At 53.3% G+C, this 18,939-nt stretch overlaps 7 non-coding genes across 7 annotated transcripts; all 7 read left to right on the forward strand.

Moving 5' to 3' along the window:
- The first annotated feature begins 734 nt into the window (after nt 1–734).
- Nucleotides 735–807, forward strand: TRNAA-AGC (transfer RNA alanine (anticodon AGC)). The gene has a single exon. It is a non-coding gene; the product is annotated as a tRNA-Ala (tRNA).
- Nucleotides 808–2,946: 2,139 nt separating this feature from the next.
- On the forward strand, nt 2,947–3,019 carry TRNAA-AGC (transfer RNA alanine (anticodon AGC)). Its single transcript has one exon. It is a non-coding gene; the product is annotated as a tRNA-Ala (tRNA).
- Nucleotides 3,020–5,158: 2,139 nt separating this feature from the next.
- TRNAA-AGC (transfer RNA alanine (anticodon AGC)) lies at nt 5,159–5,231 on the forward strand. Its single transcript has one exon. It is a non-coding gene; the product is annotated as a tRNA-Ala (tRNA).
- Nucleotides 5,232–7,370: 2,139 nt separating this feature from the next.
- TRNAA-AGC (transfer RNA alanine (anticodon AGC)) lies at nt 7,371–7,443 on the forward strand. Its single transcript has one exon. It is a non-coding gene; the product is annotated as a tRNA-Ala (tRNA).
- Nucleotides 7,444–9,582: 2,139 nt separating this feature from the next.
- Nucleotides 9,583–9,655, forward strand: TRNAA-AGC (transfer RNA alanine (anticodon AGC)). Its single transcript has one exon. It is a non-coding gene; the product is annotated as a tRNA-Ala (tRNA).
- A 2,165-nt stretch (nt 9,656–11,820) lies between these two features.
- TRNAA-AGC (transfer RNA alanine (anticodon AGC)) lies at nt 11,821–11,893 on the forward strand. Its single transcript has one exon. It is a non-coding gene; the product is annotated as a tRNA-Ala (tRNA).
- Nucleotides 11,894–16,248: 4,355 nt separating this feature from the next.
- TRNAA-AGC (transfer RNA alanine (anticodon AGC)) lies at nt 16,249–16,321 on the forward strand. The gene has a single exon. It is a non-coding gene; the product is annotated as a tRNA-Ala (tRNA).
- Nucleotides 16,322–18,939: the final 2,618 nt, after the last annotated feature.

Raw genomic sequence — 18,939 nt, forward strand, 5'->3', positions numbered from 1 at the left:
ACAATATTCCATTAGGGGGAAAGGTGCCAGTGCCATGCTTACGCTGAGAGCTTTGGACTCGTTGAATCACCTGAATCAGGTTCAACTTCTCTTTGTGTGCGAAAGAAAGGCCTTTGGGCCCGCAAGCAAATATCGATTGGCATAGGAAAAGGCAACGTAGCAGAGGATGGTTTCGATCCATCGACCTCTGGGTTATGGGCCCAGCACGCTTCCGCTGCGCCACTCTGCTCTTGTCGCTGGCCATCCTCATGGATTTCGACAAGCGAATCCCAAGTCAAGCGTGGGCGAGAGCTGGACTCTCCTAGGCCAGCTGAGCGAGGGTGGTGGCGCCTGGCCCGGCGTGGAGCATTGGTGGTTCAGTGGTAGAATTCTCGCCTGCCACGCGGGAGGCCCGGGTTCGATTCCCGGCCAATGCAATTATGGGCTCTTGGTGTTTGTAGCTCTCTCCCCCAATTTCCAGCCCCATGGAATGCCTCAAGGCACAAGGTGTTTCTTGTCGAGAATGTATTAGGCGGTGTGAGTGCTTTTTGAAACCACCTTCTCCCAATGACATCATTGAAACCCATGGGGCCATACTTCAGAAGGGGCTCAGTTGTCCAAGGTCTTGGGGGAGTGGCTCTCCTGGTGTCTAGCGGCCAGAGCAAGTTGTGGATTTAGCAAAACTGCCTATAGTTTACACATAGCCCAGGAGAGGACAGGGATCAGCCATAGCACAAGCAACAACCTCAAGCAAAGGGGGATTAGCTCAAATGGTAGAGCGCTCGCTTAGCATGCGAGAGGTAGCGGGATCGATGCCCGCATTCTCCAAATGCAGCTTTCCTGATTTGCCAGGAGACACCTTGCTTTTGTGTTTGATGTTGAAGCTTGGAACCGAGCGCCGTGAGCAACATGGGAAGCCGGAGTCCTCCTCATAACGCGTGCCAAGGCATTGCCACGTTTTTGTGGTGGCAACTGTGGCTTCAGCCAAAGTCACGTAGGCAGTGTTGGACAAAAGCAATCTAGTAAACAAAGCACGAGCAGGCCTCCATGGCCAAGAGACAATATTTCATTAGCGCAAAAGGTGCCAGTGCCATGCTTACGCTGAGAGCTTTGGACTCGTTGAATCACCTGAATCAGGTTCAACTTCTCTTTGTGTGCGAAAGAAAGGCCTTTGGGCCCGCACGCAAGCAAATATCGATTGGCATAGGAAAGGGCAACGTAGCAGAGGATGGTTTCGATCCATCGACCTCTGGGTTATGGGCCCAGCACGCTTCCGCTGCGCCACTCTGCTCTTGTCGCTGACCAACCTCAACAACCACATGTGGATGTAGTTTGCCAGCGATTCCCACGGGGAGTGGGTCCATGTGGCAAAGTCACAATGTAGACGACTAGGCGTTTCCATTGATTTTCGACCAGCGAATCCCAAGTCAAGCGTGGGCGAGAGCTGGACTCTCCTAGACCAGCTGAGCGAGGGTGGTGGCAAGTGGCCCGGCGTGGAGCATTGGTGGTTCAGTGGTAGAATTCTCGCCTGCCACGCGGGAGGCCCGGGTTCGATTCCCGGCCAATGCAATTATGGGCTCTTTGTGTTTGCAGCGCTCTCCCCCAATTTCCAGCCCCGTGGAGTGCATCAAGGCACAAGGTGTTTCTTGTCGAGAATGTACTAGGCGGTGTGAGTGCTTTTTGAAACCAGCCTTCTCCCAATTACATCATTGAAACCCATGGGGCCATACCTCTGAAGGGGCTCAGTTGTCAAAGGTCGTAGGAGGGAAAAAAAAGGGGGGTGCAAACCTTCTACGCTAGGAAAGCGGGTGGCTCTCCTGGTGTCTAGCGGCCAGAGCAGGTTGTGGATTTCGCAAAACTGACTATATTTTACACATAGCCCAGGAGAGGACAGGGATCAGCCATAGCGCAAGCAAAACACTCGAGCAAAGGGGGATTAGCTCAAGTGGCAGAGCGCTCGCTTTGCATGCGAGAGGTAGCGGGATCGATGCCCGCATTCTCCAAACGCAGCTTTCCTGGTTTCACGGGAGGCACCTTGCTTTTGTGTTTGATGTTGAAGCTTGGAACCGAGCGCCGTGAGCAACATGGGAAGCCGGAGTGCTCCTCATAACATGTGCCAAGGCATTGCCACGTTTTTGTGGTGGCATCTGTGGCTTCAGCCAAAGTCACGTAGGCAGTATTGGACAAAAGCAATCAATTAAAGAAAGCACGACCAGGCTTCCATGGCCAAGAGACAATATTCCATTAGGGGGAAAGGTGCCAGTGCCATGCTTACGCTGAGAGCTTTGGACTCGTTGAATCACCTGAATCAGGTTCAACTTCTCTTTGTGTGCGAAAGAAAGGCCTTTGGGCCCGCAAGCAAATATCGATTGGCATAGGAAAAGGCAACGTAGCAGAGGATGGTTTCGATCCATCGACCTCTGGGTTATGGGCCCAGCACGCTTCCGCTGCGCCACTCTGCTCTTGTCGCTGGCCATCCTCATGGATTTCGACAAGCGAATCCCAAGTCAAGCGTGGGCGAGAGCTGGACTCTCCTAGGCCAGCTGAGCGAGGGTGGTGGCGCCTGGCCCGGCGTGGAGCATTGGTGGTTCAGTGGTAGAATTCTCGCCTGCCACGCGGGAGGCCCGGGTTCGATTCCCGGCCAATGCAATTATGGGCTCTTGGTGTTTGTAGCTCTCTCCCCCAATTTCCAGCCCCATGGAATGCCTCAAGGCACAAGGTGTTTCTTGTCGAGAATGTATTAGGCGGTGTGAGTGCTTTTTGAAACCACCTTCTCCCAATGACATCATTGAAACCCATGGGGCCATACTTCAGAAGGGGCTCAGTTGTCCAAGGTCTTGGGGGAGTGGCTCTCCTGGTGTCTAGCGGCCAGAGCAAGTTGTGGATTTAGCAAAACTGCCTATAGTTTACACATAGCCCAGGAGAGGACAGGGATCAGCCATAGCACAAGCAACAACCTCAAGCAAAGGGGGATTAGCTCAAATGGTAGAGCGCTCGCTTAGCATGCGAGAGGTAGCGGGATCGATGCCCGCATTCTCCAAATGCAGCTTTCCTGATTTGCCAGGAGACACCTTGCTTTTGTGTTTGATGTTGAAGCTTGGAACCGAGCGCCGTGAGCAACATGGGAAGCCGGAGTCCTCCTCATAACGCGTGCCAAGGCGTTGCCACGTTTTTGTGGTGGCAACTGTGGCTTCAGCCAAAGTCACGTAGGCAGTGTTGGACAAAAGCAATCTAGTAAACAAAGCACGAGCAGGCCTCCATGGCCAAGAGACAATATTTCATTAGCGCAAAAGGTGCCAGTGCCATGCTTACGCTGAGAGCTTTGGACTCGTTGAATCACCTGAATCAGGTTCAACTTCTCTTTGTGTGCGAAAGAAAGGCCTTTGGGCCCGCACGCAAGCAAATATCGATTGGCATAGGAAAGGGCAACGTAGCAGAGGATGGTTTCGATCCATCGACCTCTGGGTTATGGGCCCAGCACGCTTCCGCTGCGCCACTCTGCTCTTGTCGCTGACCAACCTCAACAACCACATGTGGATGTAGTTTGCCAGCGATTCCCACGGGGAGTGGGTCCATGTGGCAAAGTCACAATGTAGACGACTAGGCGTTTCCATTGATTTTCGACCAGCGAATCCCAAGTCAAGCGTGGGCGAGAGCTGGACTCTCCTAGACCAGCTGAGCGAGGGTGGTGGCAAGTGGCCCGGCGTGGAGCATTGGTGGTTCAGTGGTAGAATTCTCGCCTGCCACGCGGGAGGCCCGGGTTCGATTCCCGGCCAATGCAATTATGGGCTCTTTGTGTTTGCAGCGCTCTCCCCCAATTTCCAGCCCCGTGGAGTGCATCAAGGCACAAGGTGTTTCTTGTCGAGAATGTACTAGGCGGTGTGAGTGCTTTTTGAAACCAGCCTTCTCCCAATTACATCATTGAAACCCATGGGGCCATACCTCTGAAGGGGCTCAGTTGTCAAAGGTCGTAGGAGGGAAAAAAAAGGGGGGTGCAAACCTTCTACGCTAGGAAAGCGGGTGGCTCTCCTGGTGTCTAGCGGCCAGAGCAGGTTGTGGATTTCGCAAAACTGACTATATTTTACACATAGCCCAGGAGAGGACAGGGATCAGCCATAGCGCAAGCAACACACTCGAGCAAAGGGGGATTAGCTCAAGTGGCAGAGCGCTCGCTTTGCATGCGAGAGGTAGCGGGATCGATGCCCGCATTCTCCAAACGCAGCTTTCCTGGTTTCACGGGAGGCACCTTGCTTTTGTGTTTGATGTTGAAGCTTGGAACCGAGCGCCGTGAGCAACATGGGAAGCCGGAGTGCTCCTCATAACATGTGCCAAGGCATTGCCACGTTTTTGTGGTGGCATCTGTGGCTTCAGCCAAAGTCACGTAGGCAGTATTGGACAAAAGCAATCAATTAAAGAAAGCACGACCAGGCTTCCATGGCCAAGAGACAATATTCCATTAGGGGGAAAGGTGCCAGTGCCATGCTTACGCTGAGAGCTTTGGACTCGTTGAATCACCTGAATCAGGTTCAACTTCTCTTTGTGTGCGAAAGAAAGGCCTTTGGGCCCGCAAGCAAATATCGATTGGCATAGGAAAAGGCAACGTAGCAGAGGATGGTTTCGATCCATCGACCTCTGGGTTATGGGCCCAGCACGCTTCCGCTGCGCCACTCTGCTCTTGTCGCTGGCCATCCTCATGGATTTCGACAAGCGAATCCCAAGTCAAGCGTGGGCGAGAGCTGGACTCTCCTAGGCCAGCTGAGCGAGGGTGGTGGCGCCTGGCCCGGCGTGGAGCATTGGTGGTTCAGTGGTAGAATTCTCGCCTGCCACGCGGGAGGCCCGGGTTCGATTCCCGGCCAATGCAATTATGGGCTCTTGGTGTTTGTAGCTCTCTCCCCCAATTTCCAGCCCCATGGAATGCCTCAAGGCACAAGGTGTTTCTTGTCGAGAATGTATTAGGCGGTGTGAGTGCTTTTTGAAACCACCTTCTCCCAATGACATCATTGAAACCCATGGGGCCATACTTCAGAAGGGGCTCAGTTGTCCAAGGTCTTGGGGGAGTGGCTCTCCTGGTGTCTAGCGGCCAGAGCAAGTTGTGGATTTAGCAAAACTGCCTATAGTTTACACATAGCCCAGGAGAGGACAGGGATCAGCCATAGCACAAGCAACAACCTCAAGCAAAGGGGGATTAGCTCAAATGGTAGAGCGCTCGCTTAGCATGCGAGAGGTAGCGGGATCGATGCCCGCATTCTCCAAATGCAGCTTTCCTGATTTGCCAGGAGACACCTTGCTTTTGTGTTTGATGTTGAAGCTTGGAACCGAGCGCCGTGAGCAACATGGGAAGCCGGAGTCCTCCTCATAACGCGTGCCAAGGCGTTGCCACGTTTTTGTGGTGGCAACTGTGGCTTCAGCCAAAGTCACGTAGGCAGTGTTGGACAAAAGCAATCTAGTAAACAAAGCACGAGCAGGCCTCCATGGCCAAGAGACAATATTTCATTAGCGCAAAAGGTGCCAGTGCCATGCTTACGCTGAGAGCTTTGGACTCGTTGAATCACCTGAATCAGGTTCAACTTCTCTTTGTGTGCGAAAGAAAGGCCTTTGGGCCCGCACGCAAGCAAATATCGATTGGCATAGAAAAAGGCAACGTAGCAGAGGATGGTTTCGATCCATCGACCTCTGGGTTATGGGCCCAGCACGCTTCCGCTGCGCCACTCTGCTCTTGTCGCTGACCAACCTCAACAACCACATGTGGATGTAGTTTGCCAGCGATTCCCACGGGGAGTGGGTCCATGTGGCAAAGTCACAATGTAGACGACTAGGCGTTTCCATTGATTTTCGACCAGCGAATCCCAAGTCAAGCGTGGGCGAGAGCTGGACTCTCCTAGACCAGCTGAGCGAGGGTGGTGGCAAGTGGCCCGGCGTGGAGCATTGGTGGTTAAGTGGTAGAATTCTCGCCTGCCACGCGGGAGGCCCGGGTTCGATTCCCGGCCTATGCAATTATGGGCTCTTTGTGTTTGCAGCGCTCTCCCCCAATTTCCAGCCCCGTGGAGTGCATCAAGGCACAAGGTGTTTCTTGTCGAGAATGTACTAGGCGGTGTGAGTGCTTTTTGAAACCAGCCTTCTCCCAATTACATCATTGAAACCCATGGGGCCATACCTCTGAAGGGGCTCAGTTGTCAAAGGTCGTAGGAGGGAAAAAAAAGGGGGGTGCAAACCTTCTACGCTAGGAAAGCGGGTGGCTCTCCTGGTGTCTAGCGGCCAGAGCAGGTTGTGGATTTCGCAAAACTGACTATATTTTACACATAGCCCAGGAGAGGACAGGGATCAGCCATAGCGCAAGCAACACACTCGAGCAAAGGGGGATTAGCTCAAGTGGCAGAGCGCTCGCTTTGCATGCGAGAGGTAGCGGGATCGATGCCCGCATTCTCCAAACGCAGCTTTCCTGGTTTCACGGGAGGCACCTTGCTTTTGTGTTTGATGTTGAAACTTGGAACCGAGCGCCGTGAGCAACATGGGAAGCCGGAGTGCTCCTCATAACATGTGCCAAGGCATTGCCACGTTTTTGTGGTGGCATCTGTGGCTTCAGCCAAAGTCACGTAGGCAGTATTGGACAAAAGCAATCAATTAAAGAAAGCACGACCAGGCTTCCATGGCCAAGAGACAATATTCCATTAGGGGGAAAGGTGCCAGTGCCATGCTTACGCTGAGAGCTTTGGACTCGTTGAATCACCTGAATCAGGTTCAACTTCTCTTTGTGTGCGAAAGAAAGGCCTTTGGGCCCGCAAGCAAATATCGATTGGCATAGGAAAAGGCAACGTAGCAGAGGATGGTTTCGATCCATCGACCTCTGGGTTATGGGCCCAGCACGCTTCCGCTGCGCCACTCTGCTCTTGTCGCTGGCCATCCTCATGGATTTCGACAAGCGAATCCCAAGTCAAGCGTGGGCGAGAGCTGGACTCTCCTAGGCCAGCTGAGCGAGGGTGGTGGCGCCTGGCCCGGCGTGGAGCATTGGTGGTTCAGTGGTAGAATTCTCGCCTGCCACGCGGGAGGCCCGGGTTCGATTCCCGGCCAATGCAATTATGGGCTCTTGGTGTTTGTAGCTCTCTCCCCCAATTTCCAGCCCCATGGAATGCCTCAAGGCACAAGGTGTTTCTTGTCGAGAATGTATTAGGCGGTGTGAGTGCTTTTTGAAACCACCTTCTCCCAATGACATCATTGAAACCCATGGGGCCATACTTCAGAAGGGGCTCAGTTGTCCAAGGTCTTGGGGGAGTGGCTCTCCTGGTGTCTAGCGGCCAGAGCAAGTTGTGGATTTAGCAAAACTGCCTATAGTTTACACATAGCCCAGGAGAGGACAGGGATCAGCCATAGCACAAGCAACAACCTCAAGCAAAGGGGGATTAGCTCAAATGGTAGAGCGCTCGCTTAGCATGCGAGAGGTAGCGGGATCGATGCCCGCATTCTCCAAATGCAGCTTTCCTGATTTGCCAGGAGACACCTTGCTTTTGTGTTTGATGTTGAAGCTTGGAACCGAGCGCCGTGAGCAACATGGGAAGCCGGAGTCCTCCTCATAACGCGTGCCAAGGCGTTGCCACGTTTTTGTGGTGGCAACTGTGGCTTCAGCCAAAGTCACGTAGGCAGTGTTGGACAAAAGCAATCTAGTAAACAAAGCACGAGCAGGCCTCCATGGCCAAGAGACAATATTTCATTAGCGCAAAAGGTGCCAGTGCCATGCTTACGCTGAGAGCTTTGGACTCGTTGAATCACCTGAATCAAGTTCAACTTCTCTTTGTGTGCGAAAGAAAGGCCTTTGGGCCCGCACGCAAGCAAATATCGATTGGCATAGGAAAGGGCAACGTAGCAGAGGATGGTTTCGATCCATCGACCTCTGGGTTATGGGCCCAGCACGCTTCCGCTGCGCCACTCTGCTCTTGTCGCTGACCAACCTCAACAACCACATGTGGATGTAGTTTGCCAGCGATTCCCACGGGGAGTGGGTCCATGTGGCAAAGTCACAATGTAGACGACTAGGCGTTTCCATTGATTTTCGACCAGCGAATCCCAAGTCAAGCGTGGGCGAGAGCTGGACTCTCCTAGACCAGCTGAGCGAGGGTGGTGGCAAGTGGCCCGGCGTGGAGCATTGGTGGTTAAGTGGTAGAATTCTCGCCTGCCACGCGGGAGGCCCGGGTTCGATTCCCGGCCAATGCAATTATGGGCTCTTTGTGTTTGCAGCGCTCTCCCCCAATTTCCAGCCCCGTGGAGTGCATCAAGGCACAAGGTGTTTCTTGTCGAGAATGTACTAGGCGGTGTGAGTGCTTTTTGAAACCAGCCTTCTCCCAATTACATCATTGAAACCCATGGGGCCATACCTCTGAAGGGGCTCAGTTGTCAAAGGTCGTAGGAGGGAAAAAAAAGGGGGGTGCAAACCTTCTACGCTAGGAAAGCGGGTGGCTCTCCTGGTGTCTAGCGGCCAGAGCAGGTTGTGGATTTCGCAAAACTGACTATATTTTACACATAGCCCAGGAGAGGACAGGGATCAGCCATAGCGCAAGCAACACACTCGAGCAAAGGGGGATTAGCTCAAGTGGCAGAGTGCTCGCTTTGCATGCGAGAGGTAGCGGGATCGATGCCCGCATTCTCCAAACGCAGCTTTCCTGGTTTCACGGGAGGCACCTTGCTTTTGTGTTTGATGTTGAAGCTTGGAACCGAGCGCCGTGAGCAACATGGGAAGCCGGAGTGCTCCTCATAACATGTGCCAAGGCATTGCCACGTTTTTGTGGTGGCATCTGTGGCTTCAGCCAAAGTCACGTAGGCAGTATTGGACAAAAGCAATCAATTAAAGAAAGCACGACCAGGCTTCCATGGCCAAGAGACAATATTCCATTAGGGGGAAAGGTGCCAGTGCCATGCTTACGCTGAGAGCTTTGGACTCGTTGAATCACCTGAATCAGGTTCAACTTCTCTTTGTGTGCGAAAGAAAGGCCTTTGGGCCCGCAAGCAAATATCGATTGGCATAGGAAAAGGCAACGTAGCAGAGGATGGTTTCGATCCATCGACCTCTGGGTTATGGGCCCAGCACGCTTCCGCTGCGCCACTCTGCTCTTGTCGCTGGCCATCCTCATGGATTTCGACAAGCGAATCCCAAGTCAAGCGTGGGCGAGAGCTGGACTCTCCTAGGCCAGCTGAGCGAGGGTGGTGGCGCCTGGCCCGGCGTGGAGCATTGGTGGTTCAGTGGTAGAATTCTCGCCTGCCACGCGGGAGGCCCGGGTTCGATTCCCGGCCAATGCAATTATGGGCTCTTGGTGTTTGTAGCTCTCTCCCCCAATTTCCAGCCCCATGGAATGCCTCAAGGCACAAGGTGTTTCTTGTCGAGAATGTATTAGGCGGTGTGAGTGCTTTTTGAAACCACCTTCTCCCAATGACATCATTGAAACCCATGGGGCCATACTTCAGAAGGGGCTCAGTTGTCCAAGGTCTTGGGGGAGTGGCTCTCCTGGTGTCTAGCGGCCAGAGCAAGTTGTGGATTTAGCAAAACTGCCTATAGTTTACACATAGCCCAGGAGAGGACAGGGATCAGCCATAGCACAAGCAACAACCTCAAGCAAAGGGGGATTAGCTCAAATGGTAGAGCGCTCGCTTAGCATGCGAGAGGTAGCGGGATCGATGCCCGCATTCTCCAAATGCAGCTTTCCTGATTTGCCAGGAGACACCTTGCTTTTGTGTTTGATGTTGAAGCTTGGAACCGAGCGCCGTGAGCAACATGGGAAGCCGGAGTCCTCCTCATAACGCGTGCCAAGGCGTTGCCACGTTTTTGTGGTGGCAACTGTGGCTTCAGCCAAAGTGACGTAGGCAGTGTTGGACAAAAGCAATCTAGTAAACAAAGCACGAGCAGGCCTCCATGGCCAAGAGACAATATTTCATTAGCGCAAAAGGTGCCAGTGCCATGCTTACGCTGAGAGCTTTGGACTCGTTGAATCACCTGAATCAGGTTCAACTTCTCTTTGTGTGCGAAAGAAAGGCCTTTGGGCCCGCACGCAAGCAAATATCGATTGGCATAGGAAAGGGCAACATAGCAGAGGATGGTTTCGATCCATCGACCTCTGGGTTATGGGCCCAGCACGCTTCCGCTGCGCCACTCTGCTCTTGTCGCTGACCAACCTCAACAACCACATGTGGATGTAGTTTGCCAGCGATTCCCACGGGGAGTGGGTCCATGTGGCAAAGTCACAATGTAGACGACTAGGCGTTTCCATTGATTTTCGACCAGCGAATCCCAAGTCAAGCGTGGGCGAGAGCTGGACTCTCCTAGACCAGCTGAGCGAGGGTGGTGGCAAGTGGCCCGGCGTGGAGCATTGGTGGTTAAGTGGTAGAATTCTCGCCTGCCACGCGGGAGGCCCGGGTTCGATTCCCGGCCTATGCAATTATGGGCTCTTTGTGTTTGCAGCGCTCTCCCCCAATTTCCAGCCCCGTGGAGTGCATCAAGGCACAAGGTGTTTCTTGTCGAGAATGTACTAGGCGGTGTGAGTGCTTTTTGAAACCAGCCTTCTCCCAATTACATCATTGAAACCCATGGGGCCATACCTCTGAAGGGGCTCAGTTGTCAAAGGTCGTAGGAGGGAAAAAAAAGGGGGGTGCAAACCTTCTACGCTAGGAAAGCGGGTGGCTCTCCTGGTGTCTAGCGGCCAGAGCAGGTTGTGGATTTCGCAAAACTGACTATATTTTACACATAGCCCAGGAGAGGACAGGGATCAGCCATAGCGCAAGCAACACACTCGAGCAAAGGGGGATTAGCTCAAGTGGCAGAGCGCTCGCTTTGCATGCGAGAGGTAGCGGGATCGATGCCCGCATTCTCCAAACGCAGCTTTCCTGGTTTCACGGGAGGCACCTTGCTTTTGTGTTTGATGTTGAAGCTTGGAACCGAGCGCCGTGAGCAACATGGGAAGCCGGAGTGCTCCTCATAACATGTGCCAAGGCATTGCCACGTTTTTGTGGTGGCATCTGTGGCTTCAGCCAAAGTCACGTAGGCAGTATTGGACAAAAGCAATCAATTAAAGAAAGCACGACCAGGCTTCCATGGCCAAGAGACAATATTCCATTAGGGGGAAAGGTGCCAGTGCCATGCTTACGCTGAGAGCTTTGGACTCGTTGAATCACCTGAATCAGGTTCAACTTCTCTTTGTGTGCGAAAGAAAGGCCTTTGGGCCCGCAAGCAAATATCGATTGGCATAGGAAAAGGCAACGTAGCAGAGGAAGGTTTCGATCCATCGACCTCTGGGTTATGGGCCCAGCACGCTTCCGCTGCGCCACTCTGCTCTTGTCGCTGGCCATCCTCATGGATTTCGACAAGCGAATCCCAAGTCAAGCGTGGGCGAGAGCTGGACTCTCCTAGGCCAGCTGAGCGAGGGTGGTGGCGCCTGGCCCGGCGTGGAGCATTGGTGGTTCAGTGGTAGAATTCTCACCTGCCACGCGGGAGGCCCGGGTTCGATTCCCGGCCAATGCAATTATGGGCTCTTGGTGTTTGTAGCTCTCTCCCCCAATTTCCAGCCCCATGGAATGCCTCAAGGCACAAGGTGTTTCTTGTCGAGAATGTATTAGGCGGTGTGAGTGCTTTTTGAAACCACCTTCTCCCAATGACATCATTGAAACCCATGGGGCCATACTTCAGAAGGGGCTCAGTTGTCCAAGGTCTTGGGGGAGTGGCTCTCCTGGTGTCTAGCGGCCAGAGCAAGTTGTGGATTTAGCAAAACTGCCTATAGCTTACACATAGCCCAGGAGAGGACAGGGATCAGCCATAGCACAAGCAACAACCTCAAGCAACAACCTCAAGCAACAACCTCAAGCAAAGGGGGATTAGCTCAAATGGTAGAGCGCTCGCTTAGCATGCGAGAGGTAGCGGGATCGATGCCCGCATTCTCCAAATGCAGCTTTCCTGATTTGCCAGGAGACACCTTGCTTTTGTGTTTGATGTTGAAGCTTGGAACCGAGCGCCGTGAGCAACATGGGAAGCCGGAGTCCTCCTCATAACGCGTGCCAAGGCGTTGCCACGTTTTTGTGGTGGCAACTGTGGCTTCAGCCAAAGTCACGTAGGCAGTGTTGGACAAAAGCAATCTAGTAAACAAAGCACGAGCAGGCCTCCATGGCCAAGAGACAATATTTCATTAGCGCAAAAGGTGCCAGTGCCATGCTTACGCTGAGAGCTTTGGACTCGTTGAATCACCTGAATCAGGTTCAACTTCTCTTTGTGTGCGAAAGAAAGGCCTTTGGGCCCGCCCGCACGCAAGCAAATATCGATTGGCATAGGAAAGGGCAACGTAGCAGAGGATGGTTTCGATCCATCGACCTCTGGGTTATGGGCCCAGCACGCTTCCGCTGCGCCACTCTGCTCTTGTCGCTGACCAACCTCAACAACCACATGTGGATGTAGTTTGCCAGCGATTCCCACGGGGAGTGGGTCCATGTGGCAAAGTCACAATGTAGACGACTAGGCGTTTCCATTGATTTTCGACCAGCGAATCCCAAGTCAAGCGTGGGCGAGAGCTGGACTCTCCTAGACCAGCTGAGCGAGGGTGGTGGCAAGTGGCCCGGCGTGGAGCATTGGTGGTTCAGTGGTAGAATTCTCACCTGCCACGCGGGAGGCCCGGGTTCGATTCCCGGCCAATGCAATTATGGGCTCTTTGTGTTTGCAGCGCTCTCCCCCAATTTCCAGCCCCGTGGAGTGCATCAAGGCACAAGGTGTTTCTTGTCGAGAATGTACTAGGCGGTGTGAGTGCTTTTTGAAACCAGCCTTCTCCCAATTACATCATTGAAACCCATGGGGCCATACCTCTGAAGGGGCTCAGTTGTCAAAGGTCGTAGGAGGGAAAAAAAAGGGGGGTGCAAACCTTCTACGCTAGGAAAGCGGGTGGCTCTCCTGGTGTCTAGCGGCCAGAGCAGGTTGTGGATTTCGCAAAACTGACTATATTTTACACATAGCCCAGGAGAGGACAGGGATCAGCCATAGCGCAAGCAACACACTCGAGCAAAGGGGGATTAGCTCAAGTGGCAGAGCGCTCGCTTTGCATGCGAGAGGTAGCGGGATCGATGCCCGCATTCTCCAAACGCAGCTTTCCTGGTTTCACGGGAGGCACCTTGCTTTTGTGTTTGATGTTGAAGCTTGGAACCGAGCGCCGTGAGCAACATGGGAAGCCGGAGTGCTCCTCATAACATGTGCCAAGGCATTGCCACGTTTTTGTGGTGGCATCTGTGGCTTCAGCCAAAGTCACGTAGGCAGTATTGGACAAAAGCAATCAATTAAAGAAAGCACGACCAGGCTTCCATGGCCAAGAGACAATATTCCATTAGGGGGAAAGGTGCCAGTGCCATGCTTACGCTGAGAGCTTTGGACTCGTTGAATCACCTGAATCAGGTTCAACTTCTCTTTGTGTGCGAAAGAAAGGCCTTTGGGCCCGCAAGCAAATATCGATTGGCATAGGAAAAGGCAACGTAGCAGAGGATGGTTTCGATCCATCGACCTCTGGGTTATGGGCCCAGCACGCTTCCGCTGCGCCACTCTGCTCTTGTCGCTGACCATCCTCATGGATTTCGACAAGCGAATCCCAAGTCAAGCGTGGGCGAGAGCTGGACTCTCCTAGGCCAGCTGAGCGAGGGTGGTGGCGCCTGGCCCGGCGTGGAGCATTGGTGGTTCAGTGGTAGAATTCTCGCCTGCCACGCGGGAGGCCCGGGTTCGATTCCCGGCCAATGCAATTATGGGCTCTTGGTGTTTGTAGCTCTCTCCCCCAATTTCCAGCCCCATGGAATGCCTCAAGGCACAAGGTGTTTCTTGTCGAGAATGTATTAGGCGGTGTGAGTGCTTTTTGAAACCACCTTCTCCCAATGACATCATTGAAACCCATGGGGCCATACTTCAGAAGGGGCTCAGTTGTCCAAGGTCTTGGGGGAGTGGCTCTCCTGGTGTCTAGCGGCCAGAGCAAGTTGTGGATTTAGCAAAACTGCCTATAGTTTACACATAGCCCAGGAGAGGACAGGGATCAGCCATAGCACAAGCAACAACCTCAAGCAAAGGGGGATTAGCTCAAATGGTAGAGCGCTCGCTTAGCATGCGAGAGGTAGCGGGATTGATGCCCGCATTCTCCAAATGCAGCTTTCCTGATTTGCCAGGAGACACCTTGCTTTTGTGTTTGATGTTGAAGCTTGGAACCGAGCGCCGTGAGCAACATGGGAAGCCGGAGTCCTCCTCATAACGCGTGCCAAGGCGTTGCCACGTTTTTGTGGTGGCAACTGTGGCTTCAGCCAAAGTCACGTAGGCAGTGTTGGACAAAAGCAATCTAGTAAACAAAGCACGAGCAGGCCTCCATGGCCAAGAGACAATATTTCATTAGCGCAAAAGGTGCCAGTGCCATGCTTACGCTGAGAGCTTTGGACTCGTTGAATCACCTGAATCAGGTTCAACTTCTCTTTGTGTGCGAAAGAAAGGCCTTTGGGCCCGCACGCAAGCAAATATCGATTGGCATAGGAAAGGGCAACGTAGCAGAGGATGGTTTCGATCCATCGACCTCTGGGTTATGGGCCCAGCACGCTTCCGCTGCGCCACTCTGCTCTTGTCGCTGACCAACCTCAACAACCACATGTGGATGTAGTTTGCCAGCGATTCCCACGGGGAGTGGGTCCATGTGGCAAAGTCACAATGTAGACGACTAGGCGTTTCCATTGATTTTCGACCAGCGAATCCCAAGTCAAGCGTGGGCGAGAGCTGGACTCTCCTAGACCAGCTGAGCGAGGGTGGTGGCAAGTGGCCCGGCGTGGAGCATTGGTGGTTAAGTGGTAGAATTCTCGCCTGCCACGCGGGAGGCCCGGGTTCGATTCCCGGCCAATGCAATTATGGGCTCTTTGTGTTTGCAGCGCTCTCCCCCAATTTCCAGCCCCGTGGAGTGCATCAAGGCACAAGGTGTTTCTTGTCGAGAATGTACTAGGCGGTGTGAGTGCTTTTTGAAACCAGCCTTCTCCCAATTACATCATTGAAACCCATGGGGCCATACCTCTGAAGGGGCTCAGTTGTCAAAGGTCGTAGGAGGGAAAAAAAAGGGGGGTGCAAACCTTCTACGCTAGGAAAGCGGGTGGCTCTCCTGGTGTCTAGCGGCCAGAGCAGGTTGTGGATTTCGCAAAACTGACTATATTTTACACATAGCCCAGGAGAGGACAGGGATCAGCCATAGCGCAAGCAACACACTCGAGCAAAGGGGGATTAGCTCAAGTGGCAGAGCGCTCGCTTTGCATGCGAGAGGTAGCGGGATCGATGCCCGCATTCTCCAAACGCAGCTTTCCTGGTTTCACGGGAGGCACCTTGCTTTTGTGTTTGATGTTGAAGCTTGGAACCGAGCGCCGTGAGCAACATGGGAAGCCGGAGTGCTCCTCATAACATGTGCCAAGGCATTGCCACGTTTTTGTGGTGGCATCTGTGGCTTCAGCCAAAGTCACGTAGGCAGTATTGGACAAAAGCAATCAATTAAAGAAAGCACGACCAGGCTTCCATGGCCAAGAGACAATATTCCATTAGGGGGAAAGGTGCCAGTGCCATGCTTACGCTGAGAGCTTTGGACTCGTTGAATCACCTGAATCAGGTTCAACTTCTCTTTGTGTGCGAAAGAAAGGCCTTTGGGCCCGCAAGCAAATATCGATTGGCATAGGAAAAGGCAACGTAGCAGAGGATGGTTTCGATCCATCGACCTCTGGGTTATGGGCCCAGCACGCTTCCGCTGCGCCACTCTGCTCTTGTCGCTGGCCATCCTCATGGATTTCGACAAGCGAATCCCAAGTCAAGCGTGGGCGAGAGCTGGACTCTCCTAGGCCAGCTGAGCGAGGGTGGTGGCGCCTGGCCCGGCGTGGAGCATTGGTGGTTCAGTGGTAGAATTCTCGCCTGCCACGCGGGAGGCCCGGGTTCGATTCCCGGCCAATGCAATTATGGGCTCTTGGTGTTTGTAGCTCTCTCCCCCAATTTCCAGCCCCATGGAATGCCTCAAGGCACAAGGTGTTTCTTGTCGAGAATGTATTAGGCGGTGTGAGTGCTTTTTGAAACCACCTTCTCCCAATGACATCATTGAAACCCATGGGGCCATACTTCAGAAGGGGCTCAGTTGTCCAAGGTCTTGGGGGAGTGGCTCTCCTGGTGTCTAGCGGCCAGAGCAAGTTGTGGATTTAGCAAAACTGCCTATAGTTTACACATAGCCCAGGAGAGGACAGGGATCAGCCATAGCACAAGCATCAACCTCAAGCAAAGGGGGATTAGCTCAAATGGTAGAGCGCTCGCTTAGCATGCGAGAGGTAGCGGGATCGATGCCCGCATTCTCCAAATGCAGCTTTCCTGATTTGCCAGGAGACACCTTGCTTTTGTGTTTGATGTTGAAGCTTGGAACCGAGCGCCGTGAGCAACATGGGAAGCCGGAGTCCTCCTCATAACGCGTGCCAAGGCGTTGCCACGTTTTTGTGGTGGCAACTGTGGCTTCAGCCAAAGTCACGTAGGCAGTGTTGGACAAAAGCAATCTAGTAAACAAAGCACGAGCAGGCCTCCATGGCCAAGAGACAATATTTCATTAGCGCAAAAGGTGCCAGTGCCATGCTTACGCTGAGAGCTTTGGACTCGTTGAATCACCTGAATCAGGTTCAACTTCTCTTTGTGTGCGAAAGAAAGGCCTTTGGGCCCGCACGCAAGCAAATATCGATTGGCATAGGAAAGGGCAACGTAGCAGAGGATGGTTTCGATCCATCGACCTCTGGGTTATGGGCCCAGCACGCTTCCGCTGCGCCACTCTGCTCTTGTCGCTGACCAACCTCAACAACCACATGTGGATGTAGTTTGCCAGCGATTCCCACGGGGAGTGGGTCCATGTGGCAAAGTCACAATGTAGACGACTAGGCGTTTCCATTGATTTTCGACCAGCGAATCCCAAGTCAAGCGTGGGCGAGAGCTGGACTCTCCTAGACCAGCTGAGCGAGGGTGGTGGCAAGTGGCCCGGCGTGGAGCATTGGTGGTTCAGTGGTAGAATTCTCGCCTGCCACGCGGGAGGCCCGGGTTCGATTCCCGGCCAATGCAATTATGGGCTCTTTGTGTTTGCAGCGCTCTCCCCCAATTTCCAGCCCCGTGGAGTGCATCAAGGCACAAGGTGTTTCTTGTCGAGAATGTACTAGGCGGTGTGAGTGCTTTTTGAAACCAGCCTTCTCCCAATTACATCATTGAAACCCATGGGGCCATACCTCTGAAGGGGCTCAGTTGTCAAAGGTCGTAGGAGGGAAAAAAAAGGGGGGTGCAAACCTTCTACGCTAGGAAAGCGGGTGGCTCTCCTGGTGTCTAGCGGCCAGAGCAGGTTGTGGATTTCGCAAAACTGACTATATTTTACACATAGCCCAGGAGAGGACAGGGATCAGCCATAGCGCAAGCAACACACTCGAGCAAAGGGGGATTAGCTCAAGTGGCAGAGCGCTCGCTTTGCATGCGAGAGGTAGCGGGATCGATGCCCGCATTCTCCAAACGCAGCTTTCCTGGTTTCACGGGAGGCACCTTGCTTTTGTGTTTGATGTTGAAGCTTGGAACCGAGCGCCGTGAGCAACATGGGAAGCCGGAGTGCTCCTCATAACATGTGCCAAGGCATTGCCACGTTTTTGTGGTGGCATCTGTGGCTTCAGCCAAAGTCACGTAGGCAGTATTGGACAAAAGCAATCAATTAAAGAAAGCACGACCAGGCTTCCATGGCCAAGAGACAATATTCCATTAGGGGGAAAGGTGCCAGTGCCATGCTTACGCTGAGAGCTTTGGACTCGTTGAATCACCTGAATCAGGTTCAACTTCTCTTTGTGTGCGAAAGAAAGGCCTTTGGGCCCGCAAGCAAATATCGATTGGCATAGGAAAAGGCAACGTAGCAGAGGATGGTTTCGATCCATCGACCTCTGGGTTATGGGCCCAGCACGCTTCCGCTGCGCCACTCTGCTCTTGTCGCTGACCATCCTCATGGATTTCGACAAGCGAATCCCAAGTCAAGCGTGGGCGAGAGCTGGACTCTCCTAGGCCAGCTGAGCGAGGGTGGTGGCGCCTGGCCCGGCGTGGAGCATTGGTGGTTCAGTGGTAGAATTCTCGCCTGCCACGCGGGAGGCCCGGGTTCGATTCCCGGCCAATGCAATTATGGGCTCTTGGTGTTTGTAGCTCTCTCCCCCAATTTCCAGCCCCATGGAATGCCTCAAGGCACAAGGTGTTTCTTGTCGAGAATGTATTAGGCGGTGTGAGTGCTTTTTGAAACCACCTTCTCCCAATGACATCATTGAAACCCATGGGGCCATACTTCAGAAGGGGCTCAGTTGTCCAAGGTCTTGGGGGAGTGGCTCTCCTGGTGTCTAGCGGCCAGAGCAAGTTGTGGATTTAGCAAAACTGCCTATAGTTTACACATAGCCCAGGAGAGGACAGGGATCAGCCATAGCACAAGCAACAACCTCAAGCAAAGGGGGATTAGCTCAAATGGTAGAGCGCTTGCTTAGCATGCGAGAGGTAGCGGGATCGATGCCCGCATTCTCCAAATGCAGCTTTCCTGATTTGCCAGGAGACACCTTGCTTTTGTGTTTGATGTTGAAGCTTGGAACCGAGCGCCGTGAGCAACATGGGAAGCCGGAGTCCTCCTCATAACGCGTGCCAAGGCGTTGCCACGTTTTTGTGGTGGCAACTGTGGCTTCAGCCAAAGTCACGTAGGCAGTGTTGGACAAAAGCAATCTAGTAAACAAAGCACGAGCAGGCCTCCATGGCCAAGAGACAATATTTCATTAGCGCAAAAGGTGCCAGTGCCATGCTTACGCTGAGAGCTTTGGACTCGTTGAATCACCTGAATCAGGTTCAACTTCTCTTTGTGTGCGAAAGAAAGGCCTTTGGGCCCGCACGCAAGCAAATATCGATTGGCATAGGAAAGGGCAACGTAGCAGAGGATGGTT

The sequence above is a fragment of the Lithobates pipiens genome, unplaced genomic scaffold (genome assembly GCF_037356315.1).
Source record: "Lithobates pipiens isolate NorthernLeopardFrog02 unplaced genomic scaffold, aLitPip1_a1.2 Scaffold_18, whole genome shotgun sequence".
In the NCBI taxonomy this organism is placed as follows: domain Eukaryota; kingdom Metazoa; phylum Chordata; class Amphibia; order Anura; family Ranidae; genus Lithobates; species Lithobates pipiens.